Here is a 13,002-nt window from a genome sequence, read left to right as displayed (position 1 = left end):
TGTTGGTGCCATAAACTGGCATGGCAAAGAAAAGGGAGATACAGTTACCAAAGAATAGTGGTACGCATGGAACAATATATACTTGTTCTTTATTTCATATTAAGACATCTTTCTAATGTTACTTACAGTTAATACAAGGGATTTTTTTTTCTTACAAAGATTAACTTGCTGGGCAAAAAAACAAACAAAACATCTCTGATGTGGTGTCTCAAACTTTTAAAGTAGAAGAAGCTATATGTATCAGCCCAAACTTAATAAGTAACTAAAATGTTAAAGTCAGGATTTAGCCACCCATAGAGAGAAGATTTGAGAAGCACCCACAGCATCCCTAACTTCCCTAACCTATGGAGAGCTCCCTTTCCCCAAACTACCCACCCAGGCACATCTCAGATCAGGAGTTCTACCCTAGCTGGTTTGACTCAGTGGATGGAGCATTGGCCTACGGACCTAAGGATCCCAGGATTGATTCTGATCTAGGGCACATACCTCAGTTACAGGTTCTTCTTGGCCCGGCACTGTCAGGGAGTGTGCAGGAGGCAACCAGTCAATGTATTTCTCTTACATTGATATTTCTCTGTCTTTCCCTCTCTCTCTCCCACTCTTTCTAAAAATCAATGGAAAAATATCCTGTGGTGAGAATTGAAAAAAAAAAAAGGGAAAAAAATAGATTAGAACACTTTCTTGAAATAGACCCTATTGTGGTAAAGGCTTGGGAGGGGTGGCTATGGGGAGGAGGGGGTTAGTGGGGGAAAAAGCACAACAAAAACAAAGGGGACATCTGTAATACTATCAACAGTAAAGATGAATTTAATAAAAAAGGCTATTTCATTCAGGGGCCCCAGACTGCTGACATTCTCCTCATACGTGTGTCTGTGAGTAGAAAACTAGAATGAGATCATCACAGCCGCAAAATATCACTGAGAAAGGCTCAGAGAGCAAGGTACAGAAGTGGACATTATTCCTGGGAAGGAGCACCAGAAGGCTGAACCTAGGGGTAGGAAAAAACCACTGCAGGGGCAGCAGGGGGGATGTAGACCCAGAGAATGAGAAGCATGGGGAAGGGTAGTCAAAAAAGTACACTTTACCTCCTCTCCTGCCCATGTGACCAGTGCTCTGACACAGGAACGCCTTTGTGCAGTCTGGGTGGTGACAGTAACTGCTACGTGTCTGTGTGTCTAAGTTCCCTGGAAATGTTGCACCAGCTATGTGTGCAGCCTAGTTCACTCACCAGCACCCATTCCCTCAGTCACGGAAGGGAGACTCCCCACAGTACAGAATGAGCCTGAGAACACTTATTGCTCCTGGAAAGTCCAAAGGGAGTGACCTCAGGGACTTGGTGCCTGGTGCTGCCCCCAGCTAAATTGCAGACAGGGACAGATGAGTCAAGAAAATACTTCATTCCTTTTCGGCTGCACTGCCAATAATACCTTGATTGTTCACGTACTGAACAGTGAGCCCTTAGAGGTGTCTAGGGCACAGACCTTAAAGGAGCACTTAAGACCCTGAGAGTCAATGCTCCCTTAATTTTGCGTCCTAGGCATCTCACTAGCCTCGTGTTACTCTCAGCTCTGGAGAGAACATTATTCAATTCATTCCTGTGACCTTTCAGCATACCTAGCTCCACATCATCTCTGCCTGGACTACAGTGAAAGTGCTCAAACTAATTTTTCTGTCTTTAAAGCTTTACTCCAAGTGCATCTCACTTCATTCCAGTAGGAAGTCCTCATGACAGCCAGAATGAACTTTATAATATGCCAATTTCACTCTGTCACACTCCCTGGTGAAACCTTCCATTAACCCCTTCATCCCTTAGCTTCTGGAATAAGACCCAACCAAGTTTGAAGGCACAAGGAACAAGTTCCTGCTCACCTCCCAAACTCTTCTGATTTCCTCCTTCCCTCTTAGCCTTAACCACATCCAGGGTGTGTGCATGTCAAGGTGCAGACAGTTCTCCAACTCTCACTATGTTCTCATTTGCTTCTGCACATTTGAAATATTCTCTCTGCCTAACATGTTTCTATTACCATGGTTTGCCTTGAAAACTCCTATTTTTCCTTTAAAAGACAGCTCCAGTATAAACTTTTTGACCATCCTCCTCTCTTTCCTAACTATATCAGTGCCCTCTACTGTGTCCTCACAGCTCCTTGTTTTTGTTTTTGTTTTTCTTGTTTCTTGTCACTCTGTACTGAAATTGCCTGCTTCTGTGTATGTTTTTCCCACTAATCAGCGATCTCCTTAAGGACTGTAAAAATCACCTTATCCATATCTGCACCCACAGCATCTGTTGCACAGTAATTAGAAGAAGATAAAACTTAAGAAGTCGACTGTCATGTAATGTTCCAAACAATTTGCAAAGTGCCTTACATACAACATCACAATCAATCCTCCGACTTATGATATAAGGTAAGATCTCTATGTATACATGGACACATGAGGAATGGTGGAGTTGGTAAATTGCAGCCAGTAGTCAGTGTTTTGCCCTAAGTTCTTTCCTCTTAATCCCATCTTCTATGCTGTCCTGCAGACTACCTCAACCTGTAAGTGCATAAAGAAATAAATGGCAAACTGGGGCAGAGAACATGTTAGCTCAATACCAACTTTCAAGATAATTTCTTGAATAGGCTATTTACATACTAAAAAAGATTTCATTGCCCATAACTTTTATACTTTTTTTTTTTTTTTTTTTTTTTTTTTACAGTAAATAGTTTTTATATTTAGAATTCACCAACTGGACTCAGTTTAGATGTCCCAATTTTGTTTGCATCATTCAAAGCATCATAGTTGGCAGCCAGTCAAACATATGCTTTCTTTTCTTCATCAGGCCTATCGGGGTGTTAACTTTGGCTACTCCATGACATAGAGTTTCTTCACAGCCTATTTGATCTGGCACTTGTTGGCTTTGACATCCACATGAACATACATGTATTGTTGTATTCTATCTTCTTCCTGGCTTGCTTGGTAATCAGGGGGAAACTGATGATGGCATAGTGGTCAAACTAGGATGTGTGCCTCCCACAAATCCCATATTCATCGTTTTATGCTTGCCTCCCTTTGAATCTCTGACTAACCCACATCCTCAGCCCCAGAGAACTAATGTGCTCCCTCCTGACTCTGTATGAGATGTTTGTATGAGGTTCAGTGCTTTTGGAATGAGAAGAAAGAAATCCTTTTGTTAATAAGATGTGTATAAGCTGGCTCTTTTTATTTTTTTTATTTTTTTTTATTTTATTTTTTTTATTTTTTTAATTGCTTAAAGTATTACAAAGGGTATTACATATGTGTCTTCCCCCCCCCCCCTTGACTATCCCCTGGCCTCCCCCACCCCCCAGCGTCCCATGTCCATTGGTTATGCATATATGCATGCATACAAGTCCTTCGGTTGATCTCTTATACCCCTCCCTCCTGCCCCCCAACTTTCCCCAGCCTTCCCACTGCAGTTTGACAGTCTGTTTGAGGCAGCTCTGCCTCTGTATCTATTACTGTTCAAAAGTTTATAATGGTCTCTATTATCCATGAATGAGTGAGATCATGTGGTATTTTTCCTTCATTGACTGGCTTATTTCACTTAGCATAATGCTCTCCAGTTCCATCCAGTCCGTTGCAAATGGTAGGAGTTCCTTCTTTTTTACAGCAACATAGTATTCCATCGTGTAGATGTACCACGGTTTTCTAATCCATTCATCTACTGATGGGCACTTAGGCTGTTTCCAGATCTTAGCTATGGTGAATTGTGCTGCTATGAACATAGGGGTGCATATATCCTTTCTGATTGGTGTTTCTGGTTTCCTGGGATATATTCCTAGAAGTGGGATCACAGGGTCAAATGGTAGTTCCATTTGTAGTTTTTTGAGGAAACTCCATACTATCTTCCATAGTGGCTGCACCAGTCTACATTCCCACCAGCAGTGCACAAGTGTTCCTTTTTCTCCACATCCTCTCCAGCACTTGTCGTTTGTTGATTTGTTGATGATAGCCAGTCTGACAGGTGTGAGATGATACCTCATTGTTGTTTTGATTTGCATCTCTCGGATGATTAGTGACTTTGAGCATGTTTTCATATGTCTCTTGGCTTTCTGAATGTCCTCTGTTGAAAGGTGTCTATTTAGGTCCTTTGCCCATTTTTTGATTGGATTGTTTATCTTCCTTTTGTTAAGTTGTATGAGTTCCCTATAAATTTTGGAGATTAGGCCCTTATCAGATATGACATTGGCAAATATGTTTTCCCACACAGTGGGTTTTCTTGTTGTTTTGTTGATGGTTTCTTTTGCTGTGCAGAAGCTTTTTATTTTGAAGTAGTCCCATTTGTTCATTTTCTCTTTAGTTTCAAGTGCCCTAGGAGCTGTATCAGTGAAGAAATTGCTTCGGCATATGTCTGAGATTTTGTTGCCTTTGGATTCTTCTAGAATTTTTATGGTTTCCTGTCGTACATTTAAGTCCTTTATCCATTTTGAGTTTATTTTTGTGTATGGTGTAAGTTGGTGGTCTAGTTTCATTTTCTTGCATGTATCTGTCCAATTTTCCCAACACCATTTATTGAAGAGACTATCCTGGCTCCATTGTATGTTCTTGCGTCCTTTGTCAAATATTAACTGAGCATATTGGTTCTGGCCAATTTCTGGGCTCTCTATTCTATTCCATTGATCTATATGTCTGTTCTTGTGCCAGTACCAGGCAGTTTTGAGAACAGTGGCTTTGTAATACAGCTTGATATCTGGTATTGAGATCCCACCTACTTTGTTCTTTCTCAGGATTGCTGCAGCTATTCGGGGTCTTTTTTTATTCCAGATGAATTTTTGGAGAGTTCGTTCTAGATCTGTGAAGTATGCCGTTGGTATTTTAATGGGAAGTGTGTTGAATTTATAGATTGTTTTGGGTAGTATGGACATTTTAATGATGTTGATCTTACCAATCCATGAACACGGAATGTTCTTCCATTTGTTTATGTCTTCCTCTATCTCTTTTTTCAACGTCCTGTAGTTTTCTGAGTAGAGGTCTTTTACCTCTTTAGTTAAGTTTATTCCTAAGTAGCTTAATTTCTTTGGTGCGATGGTAAATGGGATTGTTTTTGTAATCTCTCTTTCTGAAAGTTCACTATTGGTGTATAGAAATGCCCCAGATTTTTTGGGGTTAATTTTGTATCCTGCTATATTGCCAAATTCATGTATTAAGTCTAGTAGTTTTTTGATGGAGTCTCTAGGGTTTTGTATGTATAATATCATGTCGTCTGCAAATAAGGACAGTTTTACTTCCTCTTTTCCAATTTGGATGCCTTTTATTTCTTCCTCTTGCCTAATTGCAATGGCTAACACTTCCAGTACTATGTTGAACAGGAGTGGTGAGAGCGGGCATCCCTGTCTTGTTCCTGTTCTTAGGGGAAATGGTGTTAGTTTTTGTCCATTGAGTATGATGTTGGCTGTGGGCCTGTCATATATGGCTTTTATTATGTTGAGGTATGATCCTTCTACTCCCACCTTGCTGAGAGTTTTTATCAAAAATGGGTTTTGGATTTTGTCAAATGCTTTTTCTGCATCAATTGATATGACCATGTGGTTTTTTTCTTTCAATTTGTTTATGTGATGTATCACGTTTATTGATTTGCGGATATTGTACCATCCTTGCATCCCTGGGATAAATCCTACTTGGTCATGGTGTATGATCTTTCTGATGTACTGCTGGATCCGATTTGCTAAGATTTTGTTGAGGATTTTGGCATCTATGTTCATGAGGGATATTGGCCTGTAATTCTCTTTCATTGTGTTGTCTTTACCGGGTTTTGGTATTAGGGTGATGCTGGCTTCATAGAATGAGCTTGGAAGTGTTCCTTCCTCCTGAATTTTTTGTAGTAGTCTGAGGAGGATAGGTTTTAGTTCTTCCTTGAATGTTTGGTAAAATTCCCCTGTGAAGCCGTCTGGTCCTGGGCTTTTGTTTGATGGAAGCTTTTTGATGACTGCTTCAATTTCTTCCATAGTTATTGGCCTATTGAGATTTTTAGATTCTTCCTGATTGAGTTTTGGAATGTTGTATTTTTCTAGGAATTTGTCCATTTCTTCCAGGTTGTCTAGTTTGTTGGAGTAGAGCTGTCCATAGTATTTTTTAACGATCATTTGTATTTCTGTGGGGTCTGTTGTTATTTCGCCCCTATCGTTTCTGATTTTGTTTATTTGGGTCCTCTCTCTTTGCTTCTTGGTGAGCATGGCTAGAGGTTTGTCAATCTTGTTTATCCTTTCGAAGAACCAGCTCTTGGTTTCATTGATTTTCTGTATTATTTTTTTGGTCTCTATGTCATTTATTTCTGCTTTAATCTTTATTATCTCCTTCCTTCTGCTCACTCTGGGGTTTCTTTGTTGCTCTCTTTCTAATTCTTTGAGTTGTAGAGTTAGATGATTTACTACCATTTTTTCTTGTTTTTTGAGATGGGCCTGTAGAGCTATAAACTTCCCTCTCAGGACTGCTTTCATTGTGTCCCATAGGTTTTGGATTGTTGTGTTTTCATTGTCATTAGTTTCCAGGATGTTTTTAATTTCTTCTTTGATCTCATTGGTAACCCAATCAATATTTAATAACATGCTTTTCAGCTTCCAACTGTTTGAGTATTTTGGGTTGTTTTTATTGTAGTTTATTTCTAATATTATGCCATCGTGGTCTGAGAAGATACTTGGTATGATTTCAATCTTCTTGAATTTGGGGAGACTTTGTTGTGGCCCAATATGTGGTCTATTTTTGAATCTGTCCTATGAGCACTTGAGAAGAATGTATACTCCGTGGCTGTGGGGTGAAGTGTTCTGAAGATGTCAATTAAGTCCATCTGATCTAGTGAGTCATTTAGGATTGCTGTTTCTTTGCTGATTGTTTGTCTAGAGGATTTATCCAGTGATGACAGTGGTGTATTAAAGTCCCCTACTATGATTGTATTGTTGTCGATCTCTCCTTTGATATCTTCCAGGAGATTTTTTATGTATTTGGGTGCTCCTGCATTGGGTGCATATATGTTTATCAGGGTTATATCTTCTTGTTGAATTGATCCCTTTAGTATTATGAAGTGGCCTTCCGTATCTCTTGTTATGGCCTTCACTTTGAGGTCTATTTTGTCTGATATAAGTATTGCTACCCCTGCTTTCTTTTCTTTTCCATTAGCCTGAAAGATATTTTTCCATCCCTTCACTTTCAGTCTGTGTGAGTCCTTTCTAATGAGGTGGGTCTCTTGTAGACAGCAAATGTATGGGTCATGATTTTTTATCCATTCAGCCACTCGATATCTTTTGGTTAGAGCATTTAGCCCGTTTACATTTAAAGTTATTATTGAAAGGTACTTGTTTGTAGCCATTTCTTTTTTTGTGTGTGGCTGTTTTCTTTCTGGGATTTTTATTTCTTCTTTTTACACCAGTCCCTTTAGCATTCCTTGCATTGCTGGCTTGGTGGTGATAAACTCCCTTAGCCCTTTTTTGTCTGTGAAGCTTCTTATTTCCCCTTCAAGTTTGAATGATAGCCTTGCTGGATAGAGTATTCTTGGATTCAGTCCTTTGCTTTGCATTCCTTTGTAAATTTCCGTCCATTCTTTTCTGGCCTGATGTGTTTCTGTTGAGAAATCATTTGATAATCTAATGGGAGATCCCTTGTATGTAACTTTCGGTCTCTCTCTTGCAGCCTGTAAGATTCTCTCTTTGTCCTGAATATTTGCCATGGTAATTATGATGTGTCTTGGTGTGGGTCTTTTCGGGTTCACCTTGCTTGGGACTCTCTGGGCTTGTGTGACTTTTTTCTTCCCCACCTCAGGGAAGTTTTCTGATATTATTTCTTCCAATAGGTTTTCTATCCTTGTTCCTCTTTTTGTTTTTCTGGCACCCCTATTATTCGTATGTTGTTTCGTTTCATGTTGTCCCAAAGCTCCCTTAGGCTCTCCTCCTGTCTTTTAATTTTTTTCTCCAACTGATGTACAGTTTGGGTGTGTTTTGCTTCCCTGTCTTCTAATTCACTAATTCGGTCTTCCGCTTCTCCTAGTCTACTGTTGATACTTTCAATGGTGTTCTTTATTGCAGCTATATCGCACTTCATTTCTTCTTGGGTCTTACTAAAGTTGTTGATTTTTTCATCTGTTTCTTCTTGCTTCTTGGATAAGTTGTCGATTTTTTTCCTCCATCCGGTGTATGCACTCTAGGACCCTTATTCTGAATTCTTTTTCTATCATGTTGTATGCCTCTGTATCACTTAGCTGCTTTTCTGGTGAGTCCTCCTTTTCTTTCCTTTGGGGATTTCTTTGTCTACCCATGTTTGATCTCACTGACATATATAGATATTGAGTCGTTCAGTGGCTGCTCCCTAGGTGGCAGTGGCTCCTCGGGCTGTGGTTGCTCCTTGGGCGGTTGTGGTAGCAGTTGCTCCTCTGTTGGTAGCGGGTCTTCTGATGGATGCTGTTCACAGCTGTTGTGGCTCTTCTGGCTGGTGGAGGGAGGCTTCACACACAGCAGCTGTTCCTCAGACAGAGCGTGTGGAGATCAGGAGGCTGCTATTGCTTGGATCTGCTGCGTTGATTTAAAGGCACAAAATACAACACAACAAGGCACAACGTACCAGGCACTGAACACAAATGAATTACGGTATTAATAACCCCAAATAAAGATGGCTACCCGAACTAAGAGAGTTGGGGGGTAAGGAAGAAAGAAGAGAAAAAGATAGAGAGGAAAACAGAAAAAAGAGGAAAAAAAAAAGAAAAAAAAGAAAAAAAAGAAAGAAAAGAAAAAGAGAATGAAGTAGAAGAGGGGAGGAGACTATTCATATGAGGAGAAAACTCCGATAGAACCGCCACTAATCCCAACAAATTCCAGCAATGGATCCCTGGAGTGAATGAAAACTACAAACAGAGCTGGCTCTTTTTTTAAAAAATATATTTTATTGATTTTTTACAGAGAGGAAGGGAGAGGGAAAGGAATAGACAATGAGAAACATCGATCAGCTGGCTCCTGCACAATCCCTTCTGGGGATGTGCCTGCAACCAAGGTACATGCCCTTGACCGGAATCAAACCTGGGACCCTTGAGTCCGGAGGCAGATGCTCTATCCATTGAGCCAAACCCATTAGGGCTATAAGCTGGCTCTTTATAAGATTTCTTCTCTTTAGCTCCCAAGAAATCCCTTTCTTTCAAAACTTAAACCACAACAGATAGTATGCATTTTTGAGTAGGTTGGGGAAGGGCTGCTTTGGGCTGTAAAATATTGGATCAATCTAAAATTTGAAAAAAGCAGATACAGAGAGGACCTGATGTGTTTGAGTTTGTATATGAATACAGTATAAAAATATTAATCTGAAAAATGTTCGAGGAAATCAGAACCCCAAAGAGAGGATTGGAGAGCAGGGGGAGTGGTGCTGGTGTCCTGGGAACTACCTCTGAGACATCAAATGTAAGGTAGAAAGACACCAGTGAGCAAATCAGAGCTTGTTAGGCCAATAGGAACCATCCGCCAATAGGAAACCAGAATGACCCATGCTCCTTCTCCCATCACTTAAAGTCTGTCTCCAGAGCTAAGCACATTGCTGTGGTCCCCACCCCAGCATATTATGTCCTAAGGCCCAGGGAATAATACATTCTCCTCAGGGCTCTGTGTTTCCTTTAGTTTCTACATCTCCTATTGGAGAGAAATTCTCTGACTTTGGATCTATAATTTTTAATTGTTTCTGGTCTGAAAATAGCACAGGGCACAGGAAATAACGTGGTTAGAGGGTGGTGGTGGAAATCAAGCTTGTCTAACTCAAAGGCTAACACGGGCCAAATAAACAGGGTTTAAGTTTATGTGAGCTGCAAAAAAACAAAAGCTTCAATTTTCATAGAAACATAGGTTTATTTCAATAGTGACATAATGAGTACAAAGGGCTGAAATAAATGAGTAATCATTCATATAAAATAATAGAACATTTTAATAAAAATTAATATTTTTTTCTTGAACATTAACTTACCAGACACTGAATAACCGCACAAATTAATAAGCATAATGCAAATAAACCTATTTTTCTTTTTCTCTGAAAGCAGAATATTTCCTGTTGCACACACCAAACAAGTCAGTACAAGACTAATGACATGGCAAGTGGCTGCTAAAATATTCACTGCTAGTATTAGTGGAGAGAAATGGTTCACCTGTGAGTAAGGTGTGTAAGGGAAACGAATGCAACACGATTATAGTAATCAGTCATTAGCAAATGTAGTTCATTATTACTAATTATGTATAACAGCATATTGTAAAAATGAAGTTATGAAATTTTTATTAAAACATTTCTTATATACCGTTATATTGGCTGGGCTGCAAAAATATTCGTTGTGGGCCACATGTGGCCCGCGGGCTGTGAGTTTGACGTACTTAGTATAGGTAAACAACAGACATTCAGATAAGTATCTGAGTACATATTAGGAACAAAACAGAATGTGAGAAGAATTGTTGTTTAAAATCCGTCAAAGGAATTTACACAAATTCTAATAATACCAGAATTTGATTATGACCATAGCAATTATGTTGACCTCAATACCACCAATAGCACAGAACCATTATTATCAGCAAGTTCAATATAATTAAAACTATATTCATAGCAATATAACTGTATGTTTTTCTATTTAAATATCACCCCCCATGTACAATATTTTGTATGTAAATCTGACACAATAAAGGAATATCATAGAGAAGGTTCCTTTCTGCCTTCATAAATCTTACTCTTATTGGGTACAGGGGTGGATGAAGAGGATGTTCAATGATAGTATTATGTAATGACAAAGATGATAAAAGAAAAAAATGTCATATTTCAGAATGTTTTTTGTACAAAATTTACATGCTTGTCATTGCACTTGCAGAGCATCACGAGTTTATTTGCTGTTTAAAATAATTTTATTCATATCCTTGAAACTGAAACTGTCAATATGCCTCAACAATTATGCCTACATAAATTCCAGTTCCTGCCTCATCCTATATAATAAAAGGCTAATATGCAAATTGACCAAACATCAGAACAACCAGTTGCTATGATGCACACTGACCACCAGAGGTCAGATGTTCAATGCAGGAGCTGCCCCCGGTGGTCATTGCACCTCCACAAGGGGGAACGCTGCTCAGTTAGAAGCCGGGCTCACGGCTGGCGAGAGCAGTGGCAATGGTGGGAACCTCTCCTGCCTTCACGGCAGCACTAAGGATGTCCAACTGAGGGGTGTGGGCCTAAGCTGTGAGTCAGACATCCCCTGAGGGCTCATGGACTGCAAGAGGGCACAGCCGGGCTGAGGGACCCTCCACCCCGAGTGCACGAATTTCGTGCACTGGGCATCTAGTAGATATATGTAAATCAGTAAGAGTTTATAAGGTAAGATTGCTTAATCTTCTCTGGGTTACAACCAATACCAAAATATCTGTGCTTTAATTAGAAAAATTATTGATGTTACAGTCACCTTCCCTGTCTCATATAAGTTATTATGTGAAGACTGCCAAGCTCTGCAGTCTTGTCAGTCAGGGACCCTTGTCTGGAGCTTCCAGCAACTTGTAACTGCAGCATCAGAAACATGTTCTCAGAAAAAGATGATCAATAACAGGGTACAAACACATGTAGAGGAAACAAATGTTTCAGTTCTTTTTAAAAAATTATACTTATTTTATTTTACTATTATTCTATTTTTATTATAGTACTATGACATGCCTTAGTTGTACCTTCCTTTTAATTTATTATTTTTTAACTTTTAAAAATATTTTTTCAGTTCTACTTTTGATTGATGGTGTAAAAAGGACCAAATGTTTTCCCCAGGAAATGGGGAAAGTGTATGATTATGGAGGTATGAGTATTGCACAAAAAAAGACTCCACTTGAAGAACACCATGTGTTAACCTTCATGCTCTTTCTGTCCCCTAGTGTAACATGTCACTGACAGAGATGTATTACATTATGACTAGAAGGCTTCCTCATCTGGCCTGCCTAGGTCAGAATGAAAACTGGTAATTAACAGGTGGAACCCTAAGATTCAATGGTGTAGAAAAATTTTCTCAATTTTGAATCTTTTCTAAAATTTTATTTTTATATTTCACAACTAGAGGCCCAGTGCATGAATTTGTGCACCTTGAAAGGAACTGTGGGCTGCGAGGCAGGGTGGGCACAGGGATGGGTCTTGGCCCATCCTCCGTGCCCCTGCCCAGCCCCACCCGCCACAGCCCCCAGTTCCCTGCCTTCTGGAAGCCCCGATCCTGCCACCACCATTCCCATGTGCTGAAGGAGCTGGCCCCACTTGCACCCGCTGATGGCATGGAATGATTGGGGCCAGCTCCCGCAGTAAATGCGAGCAGCGGCTGCTGCCCTGATTGCCCCTCAAGAGCAAGTGGAGGTGGGGAAGTCCTGAGGGGCGATCAGGGCCAGCAGCCACTGCTTGCAGCCTACAGCGCCGAGTGATCAGGGCCAGCGCGGGGTGCTGGCAGCTGGTGAGGGAAGCAGCTCTGGTGTCTGCAGCGGTGAGAGCCCTGGGCAGAACCGTGGCACACTGGAGCAAAGAATTTTCAGTAACCACCAGAGGCTTGCCCCGATGACAGTGACCGGCGCCCCGCCTTGGTCTGGTGTCCTCGCTCACCTGCTCCACCATCCTGCCACAGCTGATGCCTGCCATGTTCCACGTGTGCCCCCTGGTGGTCAGCACACATCATAGTGACCAGTTGTTTTGTTGTTTGGTTGTTCTGCTGTTTGGTGTATTTGCATATTAGGGTTTTAAAACCAAACAACCAAGGGGTGATTGGGGCAGCAGCCGCCACTCGCACCTGCTGACAGTGCTGGCCCCAGTTGCTCCACGCCCTCAGCGGGTGTGAGTGGGGCCGGCACTGTTCGTGCATAGGAGCGGCGGCAGCAGGAGTGGGGCTGTTGGCAGACAGGGGACCAGGGGCCGCAGCAGGAGGGGCTGAGCAGGGATCACAGAGGATGGGCTGAGACCTGCCTCTGTGCTCACCCCTGCCTCACAGCCCACAGTTCCTTTCAAGGTGCATGAATTCATTCACTGGGCCCC

This window comes from Myotis myotis, unplaced genomic scaffold (assembly GCF_014108235.1).
Source record: "Myotis myotis isolate mMyoMyo1 unplaced genomic scaffold, mMyoMyo1.p scaffold_m19_p_10, whole genome shotgun sequence".
Classification (NCBI taxonomy): Eukaryota; Metazoa; Chordata; class Mammalia; order Chiroptera; family Vespertilionidae; genus Myotis; species Myotis myotis.
This window is presented reverse-complemented; position numbering follows the sequence as displayed.